This window comes from Sitophilus oryzae, unplaced genomic scaffold (assembly GCF_002938485.1).
Source record: "Sitophilus oryzae breed Bouriz unplaced genomic scaffold, Soryzae_2.0 scaffold_1745_pilon_pilon, whole genome shotgun sequence".
Lineage (NCBI taxonomy): Eukaryota > Metazoa > Arthropoda > Insecta > Coleoptera > Curculionidae > Sitophilus > Sitophilus oryzae.
The window spans coordinates 203485-220064 of NW_022146441.1; the positions used below are offsets into that span (position 1 = coordinate 203485).

A 16580-nucleotide genomic window follows, 5' to 3' on the forward strand; every position below is an offset into this window, starting at 1 on the left:
CTCTACAAAAATGGTTTCTTACGATTAGTCGATTAAATTAACCGTTTAAAAGATATTCATCGTTAAACTTCAATGCGCAATATTTTTAACAGTTTTTGATTAATAATAACTCGAAAAATGTCTATTTAATTTATGAGTTTCCGGGAAATTTTTACAAATTTAAGTTTCTGTCGTGAAAGTAACTGCTAGGAAAGTTCTCTGTTCAAAAATTTATTTGAAATTTATTATTCTTATAATAATTAAATAAGTTATAAAATTCTGAAAAAAAACTGGACTTAAAATAATCAAACTTCAACATTTAATAACTTTCGAACGGTGAAATTTACAAAAAAATTGTAAGAAACCGTTTTTGTAGATAATTCAATTTTCTACAAACATATGGGACGAGATGTTTTTTCCAAATAGTAAATACCCAGATATGAATTTTTCTATCTAATAATAACGAAAAAATGGAAAACTGAAAGGTGTCTACTAACCTTTTTTTTAGAGTATAAAGTAAAAATAGTCGCTTTTTTACCCACCTTCGAAGGGTTACAAGGTGTAAGGTTTCTCCCCTTGTATTATAATATTCTGCCGCGCTTGATTAAATCCCAAAATCCTCTCTTATGCTCCCCTACTATAAGCGCGCTCTGTGGCTTTTAATGAAAACTAACACTTGATAAGTTGTTTCAGATTGATTATAGGAAATCCGAAGTCAATATTTGATGTGGTGTTGGTAAAAAATAATTAAGCTTGGATCAGACTGCATAGTGAACACGTGCCGGGATAGGAGTTTTTTTAACGCGATATAAAAAAGATAAGTACATAAATTATTTTATAGAGATTGATCATGTCAAAAAGACCGATCTGACAAAAAGACCGATTTCCTGTTTCACAATGTACCGTTTGTGGTCGGGAAGGGATCATAGTTTCATAGTTGTCGATTTTCGAAAGAAATCAGTACATGTATAATATTTCGTATATTTTTCATTTTATTGATTTTATGGAAAGCACTGTTCATTAAAATGTTGTATCCTATGTTATAGGGCTTGTTTCTCTCTACAATTTCCTGTCTCACAATGTATCGTTTGTGACCAGGAAGGGTTCATAGTTTCATAGATGTCGATTTTCTAAAGAAATCAGAACATGTATATTATTCCGTATATTCTTCATTTTATTGATTTTATGGAAAGCACTGTTCATTAAAATGTTGTATCCTATGTTATAGGGCTTGTGTCTCTCTACAATTTCCTGTTTCACAATGTACCGTTTGTGTTCGGGAAGGGAACATAGTTTCATAGTTGTCGATTTTCGAAAGAAATCGGTACATGTATAATATTTCGTACATTTTTCATTTTATTGATTTTATGGAAAGCACTGTTCATTAAAATGTTGTATCCTATGTTATAGGGCTTCTGTCTCTCTAAAACCTTACGTCTCTCAAAACCTTACGTCTAGACGAAGCTTTAGTACCTGAATGATTTGACCATCACTGTAAATAACATTTTTTTTTTCAATATTACAGAATTCTTATTTTAATTCTCTATCTGTGTGACTGTCAAATAAAGAATTTTCTGTTATTTTTCTTTTGGTATTTTCACGCCATACTGGAGTTTGATGTAAATATGTTTTGACGTGTATTTTGATATATTTCTTTACGGAGAAACCACTACAATACCTTGGTGTTATTATAAAGGAAAGAAAATAGAATGCGATGTAAGTTACTGATAACAGAAAAAAACATACCTATCAATTCTTTTTTTCTCTTACGTAGTTATGTTTATTTCCCTTTCTTCATGTTGACAAATACAAAAATATCTCATTACTTACTCCAGAATTTTACTTCAGTACAGGGTGTCCTGTACAGAAATAAGTACAGATATTTTAACTGGAAGTATATTTCGATCTTAGAAACACGACAATGAGCGGTTTTCCGCGAAAAAAAATTTTGGAAAATTTGCAATTTTTTAAAAAAAAAATTTTCTTTGGCGCCGTTTTTTTTTCGATCATACGGTACAGTGAAAATTTGACAGTTTTATTTATATAAATAATTTTTCAATAACAAAAAAATGTAATTATGAGTTTTAAAAAATGAAAAATATAAAAACCATTGAAAATAGTGGAAAATATGGAGGCAAAATGTATTAAAAAAAGGTTTTGATAGATAAAAATATGGGAGAACTTTGTTATTTAACTGAAAATGCCAAAAATTCATTTATAAAATATCAATCGTGGAAAATCAAGTAATGAATTGCCGTTCAAGCGAACGCACAGTATTCTATATCGAAATTTGTCCATGTCATTGGAAAAGTTTATTGAATTTTCCATGCTCACTGTCCCCTAATTCGATTCTGTAACCTTTCGACGCCAGCTTTTACATTTTCTCATTGTATTTTCGAAGAACAAAAGAAAAAGAAAATTTCATTTACATTACGTCCAGCGAATTTGAGAAGATTTCGACAGATGGCATCTAAAAAATGACAGAAAATACAATTTACCCTTTACAAACTTCTACTCTAATTAAAACCACTAATGTCCAGGTTCTGTATGAAGCTCTAGCCGAAATATACCGGGTGCGTCTCAAAAGTGGCTCATCTCTATAACTTTTTTTTATTTTTTCAGATAAAAAAACGAGATTTGGTATGTTACTATGTTACTATATGACATCAATTAGGATTGATTGACATATTCAATTCTTTTTGATCACTTCCTGTTTCACCGGAAATGACTACAACTTTTCATTTTTAAATGGCACCCTCGGTATATTTTTACTTTATTCGATAGAAAAAGTCACTCTGAATAGAATGAAATAGCACATGACAATTTTTGACATTTTCGCTTAAAAAATTCGTATTTTAAATTTCAATCTATACAGGGTGTTTTAAAAACATGTGCCATCTCTCGTGAGGAGATTCCTCACGTAAAAATATGATTTATTTTCCATATTATCATTATCATTATATTTCACGTAGGTCCGATTCTGCTTTGTTCCGTACCTACAGGGTGTTAAAATCTTAATCTGATTCGTCTGTCTCTAAGTGTAATGATTTATTGCTTTATTACTTAAAAGTAGTATTGATTTATTGATTTGTCGATTTATTGATTTATCTATTTATTGATTCGTCTATCGCTAAGTGTAATGGTTTATTGATTTATTACTTATTGATTTATCGATTTATTGATTAATTGATTCGTCTGTCTCTAAGTGTATTGATTTATTGATTTGTCGATTTATTGATTTATCGATTTATTGATTCGTCAATCGCTAAGTGTAATGGTTTATTGATTTATTACTTATTGATTTATCGATTTATTGATTCGTCTGTCTCTAAGTGTATTGATTTATTGATTTATCGGTTTATCGATTTAATGATTTATCGATTTATTTATTTATCGATTTATCGATTTATTCATTTATCGAATTATCGATTTATCGATGTATGGATTTATGGATTTATTGATTAATCGATTTATCGATTTATCGATTTATCGATTTATCGATTTATCGATTTATCGATTTATCGATTTATTGACTTATCGATTTATTGATTTATCGATTTATCAATTTATCGATTTATCGATTTATCGATTTATCGATTTATCGATTTATCGATTTATCGATTTATCGATTTATCGATTTATCGATTTATTGACTTACCGATTTATCAATTTATCGATTTATCGATTTATCGATTTATCGATTTATCGATTTATCGATTTATCGATTTATCGATTTATCGATTTATCGATTTATCGATTTATTGATTTACCGACTTATCGATTTATCGATTTATCGATTTATCGATTTATCGATTTATCGATTTATCGATTTATCAATTTATCGATTTATCGATTTATCGATTTATCGATTTATCGATTTATCGATATATCGATTTATCGATATATCGATTTATCGATATATCGATTTATCGATTTAATGATATAAGGATTTAATAATTTATCGATTTAATGGTTTATCGATTTATCGATTTATCGATTTATCGATTTATCGATTTATCGATTTATCGATTTATCGATTTATCGATTTATCGATTTATCGATTTATCGATTTATCGATTTATCGATTTATCGATTTATCGATTTATCGATTTATCGATTTATCGATTTATCGATTTAATGATATAAGGATTTAATAATTTATCGATTTAATGGTTTATTGATTTATCGATTATCGATTTATCGATTTATCGATTTATCGATTTATCGATTTGTCGATTTGTCGATTTGTCGATTTGTCGATTTGTCGATTTGTCGATTTGTCGATTTGTCGATTTGTCGATTTGTCGATTTGTCGATTTGTCGATTTGTCGATTTGTCGATTTGTCGATTTGTCGATTTGTCGATTTGTCGATTTGTCGATTTGTCGATTTGTCGATTTGTCGATTTATCGATTTATTGATTTATTGATTTATTGATTTATTGATTTATTGATTTATTGATTTATTGATTTATTGATTTATTGATTTATTGATTTATTGATTTATTGATTTATTGATTTATTGATTTATTGATTTATTGATTTATTGATTTATTGATTTATTGATTTATTGATTTATTGATTTATTGATTTATTGATTTATTGATTTATTGATTTATTGATTTATTGATTTATTGATTTATTGATTTATTGATTTATTGATTTATTGATTTATTGATTTATTGATTTATTGATTTATTGATTTATTGATTTATTGATTTATTGATTTATTGATTTATTGATTTATTGATTTATTGATTTATTGATTTATTGATTTATTGATTTATTGATTTATTGATTTATTGATTTATTGATTTATTGATTTATTGATTTATTGATTTATTGATTTATTGATTTATTGATTTATTGATTTATTGATTTATTGATTTATTGATTTATTGATTTATTGATTTATTGATTTATTGATTTATTGATTTATTGATTTATTGATTTATTGATTTATTGATTTATTGATTTATTGATTTATTGATTTATTGATTTATTGATTTATTGATTTATTGATTTATTGATTTATTGATTTATTGATTTATTGATTTATTGATTTATTGATTTATTGATTTATTGATTTATGATTTATTGATTTATTGAGTTATTGATTTATTGATTTATTGATTTATTGATTTATTGATTTATTGATTTATTGATTTATTGATTTATTGATTTATTGATTTATTGATTTATTGATTTATTGATTTATTGATTTATTGATTTATTGATTTATTGATTAATCAATATTAATTTATTAATTTATCGATTTATCGATTTATCGATTTATCGATTTATCGATTTATCGATTTAACGATTTATCGATTTATCGATCTATCGATCTATCGATCTATCGATTTAACGATTTATCGATTTATCGATCTATCGATCTATCGATCTATCGATCTATCGATCTATCGATCTATCGATCTATCGATCTATCGATTTATCGATTTATCGATTTATCGATTTATCGATTTATCGATTTGGAAAAAGCATTTTTTACGAATAGTTTGGTACCACACACTTGGTATTTCGAGTCAAATCGTCATTATAAACATCACGTTACAATTTCAAATAAACCATATGCCAAAATGTCAAAATTTGACATATAATATGTCATTCTATTCAGAATTTCATTTTCTATCGAATATAGTAAAAAAATACCGAGGGTGCCATTTAAAAATCAAAATTTGTAGTTATTGCCGGTGAAACAGGAAGTGACCAAAAACAATTGAATACGTCAATCAATTCTAATTTATGTCATATACTGACATACCAAATGTTTTTTTATCAGAACAAATAAAAAAGTTATAGGGGTGAGCCACTTTTGAGACGCACCCGGTAATGTAACTGGGATAAATTTTAATGGGAAATGAAATGAAATATGTTCGCGATATACACTTATTTTCTATAAATATCCTGTTGAAAAGCCTTAGAAAAGAAAATTGCAAATGCATGTCAAAGATTTCGCTCAAATATTATGATACCGCTTAAAACTGTCGAGTGCTTTTGATTCTTAAAAGCGAGCAATAAAGTTTAGTACAAACAAGTCTGGTCTCAGAGAAATAAGAAAACACAGAGATGTAGTTGTAGATGTCGAATGAGTAAGAGGAAGAGGGGGGGGTTTATCACTGCAACCTTAAAGATCTATAAAAAAAATAAAAATATAAATAAAAAAAAATTAAAAAAAAAATCTATAAATATAGGTTTTTGATAAAACTCCTCGGACTAACGTGTAGGTAAAAGTGTTGATAAATATATTTTTTTCATCTTAACATGCTCATTGTCATTCTCCTGATTTAGGTGACAGAAAAAGATCATCAAATCAAATTGAATTTTATATTTTTTCATCCCACAGGACCGATAGTAAAATATATATTTTATGGATACCATCCTAAATATCAACGAGATGAGCCATCGGAAGAAAGGGACCATAGTACAGAACAGAAAGGTGATCTTTTTTCTTTCCACTTAGGATATTGAAATTATTATATACTGTAGTCGTGTTTGGCATTATGCTCTGAGAAATATAGATAAACAAAGAACAACAGATATAAAGCATCCCAGAGGAAAAGAGAGGCAATACCTGTACTCTCTGGGCAATACCTCTACTGAGATTTGTGAAACTTACGGCAAAGTATTGTTGTAAATGTCATCTTTTTGATCGACCTGAAAACGTCGAGCCAAAGCTTCGAGCAAAAAGATGGCACTTTCAACAATACCCTGACGGATATCAGAGACGATACAGGTTATTCCTCTCTTTTCCCCTGGAATACTTATTTAATATTATATATTTATTATTCTTTGTTTATCTAGATTTCTCAGAGCACTATGAACGAACTCAGCTTGTATGTTTGAAATAGTCGTCCAGTTGGCTTAAAAATGATGATCGATATGACATTCCCATATAATTTTACTTTCAAAATTATGATATATATCTTCATTTCTAAGCCATCTATGAAGCCATTTTTTTCAATTTTGTTATAATTAATTTTGTCTCTTGATCTACTTGTAACATTATTCTTTTAATTTTATTAATTTATTGTGGTGAAATTAATTTCTGTTGTATATTTGATATTGATATTAAACATATTTTTAAAAAATGGTGTATTTTTTGTGATTTTATGTATGTCATCATTAAAAATAAATGAAGAATTAAAATTTTTTATTTTTTTGAACTTCCCGCCATGCGTGACAATCTAGTCCGTAGTCCCTACAAGCGATATTGGGGGCGCTAGTAGCAGTAGACTTGTCAACAGTGTCAAATTTAAACGTCAATTTCACTTTCCAATATTTAGCAAGGCGCTCGCACTTCTTCTTGTGTATGTGTTTTGTGTTCCCGACCCTTGCTGGAGAAGGTGGTAGCTTGTGTGCCACTTGTGGAGGATGATCCCAAGATAGTGTTGCGGACCGGTGAGGACTCGACCTAACCTAACTATATGGCCCGCCCTCGGATGACCTTAACATCGCATTAAAAAAATAGACACCGTAATGATTCATTCGAAGATCATAGAGAAAGTTAATAGTTTAGAGAGTGGTGAATCGCGTGGTAAAATGTTGGGAGATTGCGCTTTTAGCGCCCTCAACTTGGCTACAGGTACGAACTATGAAAGAGCGGGAGATTTAAATTATTATTATACTTATTATTTTTAAGGCAATTAAAACTAAGAGTGCCCTTAACCAAAAACAGTGATATAAATGGAGATACCTACTCAATTTTTATATTATCATGATATTAAAGGATATAAATACAGCATTTATAATCCTTTTACACCTTTTTAATCAAAGTCTTACACGCTAATATAAAATTTGACTATCTCCATTTATTTCACTATTTTTGGTTAACGGCACTCTTAATTTTAATTTTCCTTTTTTTATGGGAAAATGATTAAATGGGAAGAATTGAATGGGAATGGAAAGAGTGACCAATTATTGTATTTTGTATTAATTTATAATACCCCTATTCTACTAAATATCTAGCTACATTGTACTTACAGTTAAATAGCTACATTGTACTAGTTATATACATATTTACAGTTTTATGATGGCTATTATTTCTTTTCATCGTGCTATCAATTGATTCGCTCCGACTTGAGTACTATACCTCGAGATGGCTCCAGGAATTATTTACCTTTACAGGCCTAGAATATGAAGATTCACAGTAGAAAAAAAAAATAATTTTAATAAAAATACAATATTTATTATATATGTTAGAGAGATTAAACTGTAAATTACCTCCTTGTTTTTTAATCCCTTCCCTAGTAGTCATTAAATAATTTGAGGTCACTAAATTTTCTTTCAACTGAAGCATTTGCAAAGGGAAGCACAAGTAAAAAGCAGATTATAATTTTTAAGTTGGGAAAAATATATCGTCCCGCTCCGTTTTTAAAGCTAAAAATTTTACGCCATTTTCAATCAGCAATAAAATGTTGAAACTCCCCTTATTTTCGCCCCCTATTGCTAAAATCCCCACAAAACTCCCAATCGGCTCCGGATTCCCCAAAATTTGGGGAATTCCCCACAAATTGGCAACGCTGGAGGTTAGCGTGTTCTTTCTGAATATGTTAAGACTAACGGACTAGTGTCGAAACACAGATAGCTAGATGGACGTATTTCGGCACTTGCGTCGATGCGCTACAGGTACATTTGCCTGCGCGTCGTATGTCTTCTGGCAGTCTTTTAATTTTTCTGTTTGTCTATGTCGAAGATTCGAGAAGCATCGAGTCCCACTGGAATGGAGTAATACATACGAGAACATTCGAAACCTTCTCTATGCACCTAACGATCTATGGACTATTCTAGTAACCTTTAGCTGTAGGTATAAAAGCCGGCGGCTGTGGCCTAGAGAGGGCAGTTATAAATCGACGAGTGCAGTTGACGCGCTAAAATTCAAAATAAATTCTTAGTTATAAATCGTTTGTAAATAGTTCTTTAAGTCTTTTATCGTTATTGTTTTGGTTAATTAGTGTTAAATAAATAGTGTTTAAATAAATTGTGACTTTCTATCCACACGGAACCGACGAAAAACGTAACAATAGTATCAAACATAGAGATACTATTAATCTTAATTTTTCAAAGTCTCGCAGTGACATGTGCTCTGCTCTTTCAGGATCGCAGTTTCTGCAGTTCTTCGATCTTACAGAGAACCCGCTTTTGAGGCAAATATCGCCACCACCTTTTTGGAAACACTTCGAGAACGAATAACTTTCGTTCGGTTAGAATAACGTGACTAAAAATTTACCTGATATGAACTATAATTTTAGAATTAGGGATGAAGGCATTGCTATGCCTGTGCTCCGGTCTGTGTCTCCAGGGGACCGTCTGCTTTTCCCTGATCCAGGGTAGGACCCCTCTAGGTTTACTTAATTCTCTGAGACAGTGAATATTATTTTTACTTGGCATGGCTTATAAGAGAAAATGTCGGGAACACTTATTATAACCTGAGTGCTTTTTTACAAGCCTTATAATATTATATGAGATATTATCCCAGATTTGTTGATTTTCTGTATTTTACTCGTATATCACCACAGTGCAGTTTTCAGAATTTTCCATATTATATAAATTATTATTTCAAGGAATTTATTACGAGTAGAAAAAATATTGTGCTGGGTTGGCGTTGGTTTCTATGTAATTTGACAAATAAATAAAGCTGTCACTTTAGTTGTCAGTTTTGAGTCAATATTTTTTAATTCTCTTTCGTGTATCATTTAATCTACTCTTGCGGTTAAAGTACTATTTTATCTACTATTTTTGACAGATATAAGTCAATTTTAATAGTTGCTATGAGAAAAAAAATAAAAAATATTCTATATTTTTAACTTATAATTTTTCAAACCCTTAGAGATTTTTCCTTTACTCACTACAAAGTGCCCCCTCGATAAAGCATTCTTTTAGACATTTTACATTGTATGTAAAATTCTTGTAATGTAAGAGTTCTTTGTAAAACTGTATTTTAATATAAAATAGCATTCAGCAAAACTGTTTGACAACAGAGCTCAGGAATTTACAGAATTTAAAATGAAAAATTCCGATCATAAAAGAAATTCAGTCATATACGTACGATTTGCGCGCCAAATAAAATTCACATTTTTTTCTTCTACAGAGTATTGCGCTATAGAAGTTAAAGTATAAAATATATAGATAACTTTGATAATGTGTAAAAAATAGTCAAAAACTGTCGTTTTTTCCGACAATAATAGTCCTGAAAATTTTCGATTTTTGTCATGTCACCGATTTTGTTAAAACTACTGTTGTTTACTAATTAAAAGACGTAAAATAAGAAAATATAGGTCATTATATTCTTACGAGAACATTAATGGATGTAGAGACGTTTTAACCATCATCAAAAATATCCCAAAACAAGGGCCCAAAAAATAAATTTTCTCACAAAACCAAGATATCTAACCCTTTAAAGGTGTATATATTCTAAATCTACATAAAATTTCATACAAACACTGAAATTTTCATAATTTTATAGCTATGATTACTATTTTTCTAAGGTCTTTGAAAAAGTGTAAAAAATAGCCAAAAAGTGTCATTTTTTTAGTCGTGAAAATTGCCGATTTTTGTTGTCACCGATTTTGTTAAAACTACTATTATTTACTAATTAAAAGGCGTAGAATAAGAAAATATAGACCATTGTAGTCTTACGAGAACAGTAATGGATGTAGGAGACGTTTCAACCATCATCAAAAATATCTCAAAACAAGGGTCTAAAAAATAATTTTTCTCACAAAACCAAGATATCTAATCCCTTAAACGTGTATATATTCTAAATCTACATAAAATTTCCTACAAACTCTGAATTTTTCATCATTTTATGACTATGATTACTAACTTTCTAAGACTTTGGAAATATACCTTTGAAAAAAATTCAAAAAATGTAATTTTTTCGGTTTTTTCCATACATATAAAAAAATGTAAAACTAAGTAAAAGAATAATAAAAAATTAACAATACTATTTCTTTTCTGCTGTTTTACTTACCAATAAAATGGAAAATTGGACAAATATTCAGTATTTTATATTTAATACAAAAAAAAAATTAAGAAAATTATTTGATTTTCTCGAGAAAATAATCTTTCGACGCGTGTTTTTCGCGTGGAAATTCTCAAAACGATTGTTCCGACATTCCACGGCGCACTAATCATTTTCCACAGCATTTCCCGCTTTTTCCAGACCTCAACATCTATGGCGCAAGCGTATCTTTCGTGAAAATTAAAAAAAAAACACGATTGTTTTTGTTATAATCCTTTATTCTCTCACTAATCTCCATAGCATTTAAAAGATAAAAAAAACTCTGCTAAGATTATCAAAATGTTGTTCTAATAACAATTTGACGTTTATACTATTTATTACGCGAAAAGCAACTTTTTTCCAAAGCCTACCATGACTTCACTGAATCATCGTTTCTTGTTCACTATTATTAATATCTTAATTATTAGATATTAATACATCTGGTATTATGGTATTTCGTCGATTTTAAAATAAATTAACTGTTTCTATCTTATTTTTTTTTGTTAGAATGGGCCTAATCAAGAGGGCTACTGATACTGTATTGTAAAAATAAGGTACAGTGGTGGCCAAAAGTATGGAAACGTTTTACTTTTTAAAATATCACAGAAAATATTGCTATGCTTAAACTCTCAGGAATATAAATGAACAGCTTATCAGCAAATAAAAGTATTCCAAAAATTACACAGCGAAAAAAATCTGTTTAGCAGTTTTTGTAGGAGAACAATAGATTTCTTGTGGCCAAAAGTATGGAAACCATAAATAAATACATTAAAATTATTTAGTTTAAGTTGATAAACGGTACGATTTGCTTCAGATAAATATAAACATCATGCCCAAGTCTAAATATTTCTCTACGGATTTAAAAAATAAAATAGTTGAATTATACAAGAGTGGTTATAAACAAATTCAAATAAGTAAAAATTTAAACATTTTAAAAGGCACCGTTTCGAAAATAATTCGTAAATTTAATAAAACAGGGAACGTTTCAACAGCTTTTAAGTCAGGAAGACCAAGAAAGTTGTGCAACAGGACAATGAAAGTAACGAAGAGAATATCAATGGGAGATCCAAGAAAAACATCCACAGACATTTCTCGAGAAATGGGTGAAAGGGGAATATCGGTGTCTGCACGCATGGTGAGAAGAAGGTTGGATGACATGGGACTTTTTGGAAGAGTCGCGGTGAAGAAACCACTAATATCAAAGAAAAATAGGATGGCCCGCTTTAAATTTGCTCAAGATCATCTCACCTGGTCTTATCAGAAATGGAATGTACTGTTTAGCGACGAAAGCAAGTTTCAACTGTTTGGTGGTGACGGGAGACGTTATATCCGAAGACCAAAAGGTACACGGTACAGCCATAAGTACCAGATGCTCACAGTAAAACATGGGGGTGGGAGTATAATGGTGTGGGGGTGTTTTTCTCGCTCAGGTGTTGGTCCTCTCGCTCAGGTTGGATAATGGACCGTTTTTTGTACAAAGACATATTGGATAATAATATGCTGCCTCATGCTGATGAAGAAATGCCACTCAGATGGTTGTTCCAGCAAGACAATGATCCCAAGCACAAATCTCAGTTTGTTCAAAATTGGTTAAATGAACATAATGTTCCACTAATGGATTGGCCCTCACAGTCTCCGGATCTTAACGCCATAGAAAATTTATGGGACCATTTGGATAGGAAAATTCGAAGCCATTCTATTTCAAATAAAAATGAATTATGGGAAGTGCTAAAAACTGAATGGGCGGCCATTTCCAGTAAAGATTGTACGAGATTGATCGATTCGATGCCACGAAGATGTAGAGAAATAATTAATTCAAAGGGATATTCCACTAAATATTAGTAATTTTTATATTATCTTGAATTTTAATAAACATTCTTCTTAAGTTTCCATACTTTTGACCAAGAAAATATTCATAATTTTTTATATCTTTTTTGATAGCTGTAATTTTTTATTTAAATGTATTAGGTTTTGTAGGAAATTATTTGTAGGTCACGATTATATAAGTCGTTTTATTTCATATTTTAATTTCCCAGCATAAATGACAAATTAAAAAAGTTTCCATACTTTTGGCCACCACTGTAATTAAGGGGCTTATTTTTTGGTATTTATTATAATTTTGCTAATATCTTCGGTTTGAAAGAAGATATCAAGATGCGGTTTTCGCTGAATTTTTAAGCTTTTACTACTCTTTACTATCAGCTAAAATAACACATACTATCGTATTTAATTTTTTTGAAAAAACGCGCTATGTTTGTTAAATTGTAAGAAAGCGCCCCCTATCGTCTACGTTCAAAACCTTATTATTATTATTTTTATGGTATAATATAGAGTAAGAAACGCTCTTTTAAACGAGCCCTGGTTTGTTGGATTCTGATCATCCAGTCCGGAGTTATTAACAGTTAAATAAAGATAAATCTAACCTTCCCCCACCACTTTATTTTAGCAGATATGGGAAAATGGTTCTAACGAAAAAAATCCAAAATTTACTGAAAATTATGAAGGTATTATTTATAGTACTACCCATTATCTAGGCAAAATTCTGTAAAAATTATATTTTCTTATTTTCCATAGCAGTTGCGCCCTCTAGCGGTCGTTCTACAAACTTGAAAATAATTTCCAGCAATTTCTCATAGCCCCATTAGTTATAAATATTTTTTTCCGTAGGCCCAACGGCTAATACTTTCCGAGATACAGCCGAGAGCTATTCTTAGTGAGACACACGGTATATGGATTTAAAAATAATATTGTCTTAAATAGAGCAAATCAAGCAAAACTTCTTGAAAAATACCGTTTTTTTTTATATAGCCACCCAATAATATTCTTCACCAGTTAACAAGGGTAAAACTGATACAAACTGACGTTTTAATGAATATTCACGACCAAGCGTCTGTGCTGTCTTGGCGAAAATAGACGAAGTTGCGAAATAGATTAGTTTTTCCTCATAATCCAGACAAATTATTAAGTGTTTTATCATTAAATACTGAGAAAAGAAAGGCTATAATTTATACAGGGTCCGGCAATAGTGCGTCGGGCATCTGTAGGTCCGAGAATAAAAAACTTGGGAATTTTGTTTAAGTACCAACCTAGGATGTATTTCAGGAAAATATTTTAACTTCTATAGGGTCGCTCAAAATAGTGTGAGTGGATTGGGATGATTTTTTTAAAAGAGAACATCCTGTATATTACTGCATTTTTGGCTTCCTTCCAGATCACTTTACATAACTCTAAGAGATATTAATGAATAAATAAAAAATATAAATATATTTTTCAGCCTTTATTTAAAAAAAAATATTACAAATACAAGAACTGTCCTGAAATCAAAACTATACTAGGTGTTTACTTTAGACGGTCTATACAGGGTTGTTCACCACATACGACACGGAGTATTGTGGCTAAACGATGATATTTTTACAAATTGTAAGTTTGGGGTTCGTTGAAGGACTATTAGAGCTACAATTTAAAAATATTTTTACAAGATACAGAGTGTCTCAAATAAATAAAAAATATCAAAGTTGTATTTTTTTAATGGAACACCCTGTATATTATTACATTTTTAGTTTCTACGATTAAAATAAAGGTAAATTTGATTAAGGTTTATTATACTTAAACCTTACCGTTTTTGAAATATTTTCAATTTTGTGAAATTACAGTAAAAATTTTAAAGCTTCATTTCTCCAAGGGTATCAATGTTTTTAATACTAAATATTTAATGAAGTTTATTTATTGATCAGTTATTGTGTTGCAATAATAAAAATAATACCACCTTATACAGAGTTTCTAAAAATTTATTTTAAATAATTATTAGCTTCAAACGGCAATAACTTCTTTAATTTAAATGGAATGCCCTGTATATTTTAGGAAAATCAGATGCACAATTAAATTGTCTATCAAATTGTATTATACCATTTTTTACCTATCCCTTCAAGTTTTCGTAGAAAATGCATTTTCTTATAATTTAGACCTCATTTATCAATATATCAATGGAATATTGACATTTTAGATTGTTTTTAAAGCAACAAATGTACAAAATGTACAGACTAGTAATATTATCGTTTTTAGCAAAACGATAATATTACTAGCCCATTTGTATGCAAAAAGAAAACTATTTAAATCTTTATAAAAGAGTATACCATTAATTAAATATAACACCATTATTTGCGCCCATATACTAATTAATTACATACTTAATTGTGTTCGTTATTAAATTATTATAAATAAATGTGGATTTGAGTCAGAAATCAATATAATAATAAGTTATCAAATTAAAGTCTCTGTAGTTATAAATAAGCATTTATTAAAAAATGAAATATCATTTTTAAGGTGTTACTTTTTATCACACTGTCTAATGCCCATACAAAATTCAGTTTTTTAGTATTTGGAGCAATTATTATTAATCAAAGCAAACAGTCAGTTAATGTTGTTTGAATACTGGAATCATATTAACTGATCCTCTTTAACAAATATTTAAACAGTTTTTTTTTATTTTTTAATGAAATAAACGAATTATATCGACAATATTAATATTTGTACTCTTTAAAAATTTGGTACATCTTTAAAAATAATCTAAAATGTCAATAGTCCATGGGTATATTGATAAATAAGTTCTAAATTACAAGAAAATGCATTTTCTACGGAAACTTAAACAGATAGGTAAAAAATGGTATAATATAATTTGATAGACAATTAAATTGTGCATCTGATTCTCGTAAAATATACAGTCTATTTAAATTAAACAAGTTATTACCGTTTGAAGCTAATAATTATTTAAAATAAATTTTTAGACACTCTGTATAAGGTAGTATTATTTTTATTATTGCAACACAATAACTGATCAGTAAATAAACCAGTAAATATTTAGTATTAAAAACTTTGATACCCTTGGAGAAATGAAGCCTTAAAATTTTTACTGCAATTTCACAAAATTGAAAATATTTCAAAAACGGTAAGGTTTAAGTATAATAAACCTTAATCAAATTTACCTTTATTTTAATCGTAGAAACTAAAAATGTAATAATATACAGGGTGTTCCATTTAAAAAAATACAACTTTGATATTTTTTACTTATTTGGGACACTCTGTATCTTGTAAAATTATTTTTAAATTGTACCTCTAATAGTCCTTCATCGAACCCAAAACTTACAATTTGTAAAAATCTCATCGTTTAGCTACAATACTCCGTGTCGTATGTGGTGAACAACCCTGTATACTTACTTTGCTATAAATATCGTAATCTTAAATCTGTAGGTATATTATTTTGTCTTAAAAAAAATTACCTTGATGAAAAAATAAATTACCTAAATGCAAAAAATATTTTTTTGCATTTATTCCATTTAAATTCTTGTCTATTATAAACTAACCTATATACCGGGTGCGTCTCAAAAGTGGCTCACCCCTATAACTTCTTTATTTTTTCAGATAAAAAATCGACATTTGGTATGTCAGTATATGACACAAATTAGGATCGATTGACGTATTCAATTGTTTTCGGTCACTTCCTGTTTCACCGGAAATGACTACAAATTCTGATTTTTAAATGACAACCTCGGTATTTTTTTTACTTTAAAAATGCTTTTTCCA

General features: G+C 29.1%; 1 protein-coding gene across 1 annotated transcript in view; it reads right to left on the bottom strand.

The window, feature by feature from the left end:
• Positions 1 to 11112, bottom strand: part of LOC115882044 (ras-like protein 3) — a 32800-nt gene extending 21688 nt beyond the window's left edge. The window contains exon 1 of the mRNA XM_030899865.1: positions 10971 to 11112. The gene's annotated coding sequence lies outside the window, so the exon portion shown is untranslated. The remainder of the gene's footprint in view (positions 1 to 10970) is intronic.
• Between the last annotated feature and the right edge of the window lie 5468 nt (positions 11113 to 16580).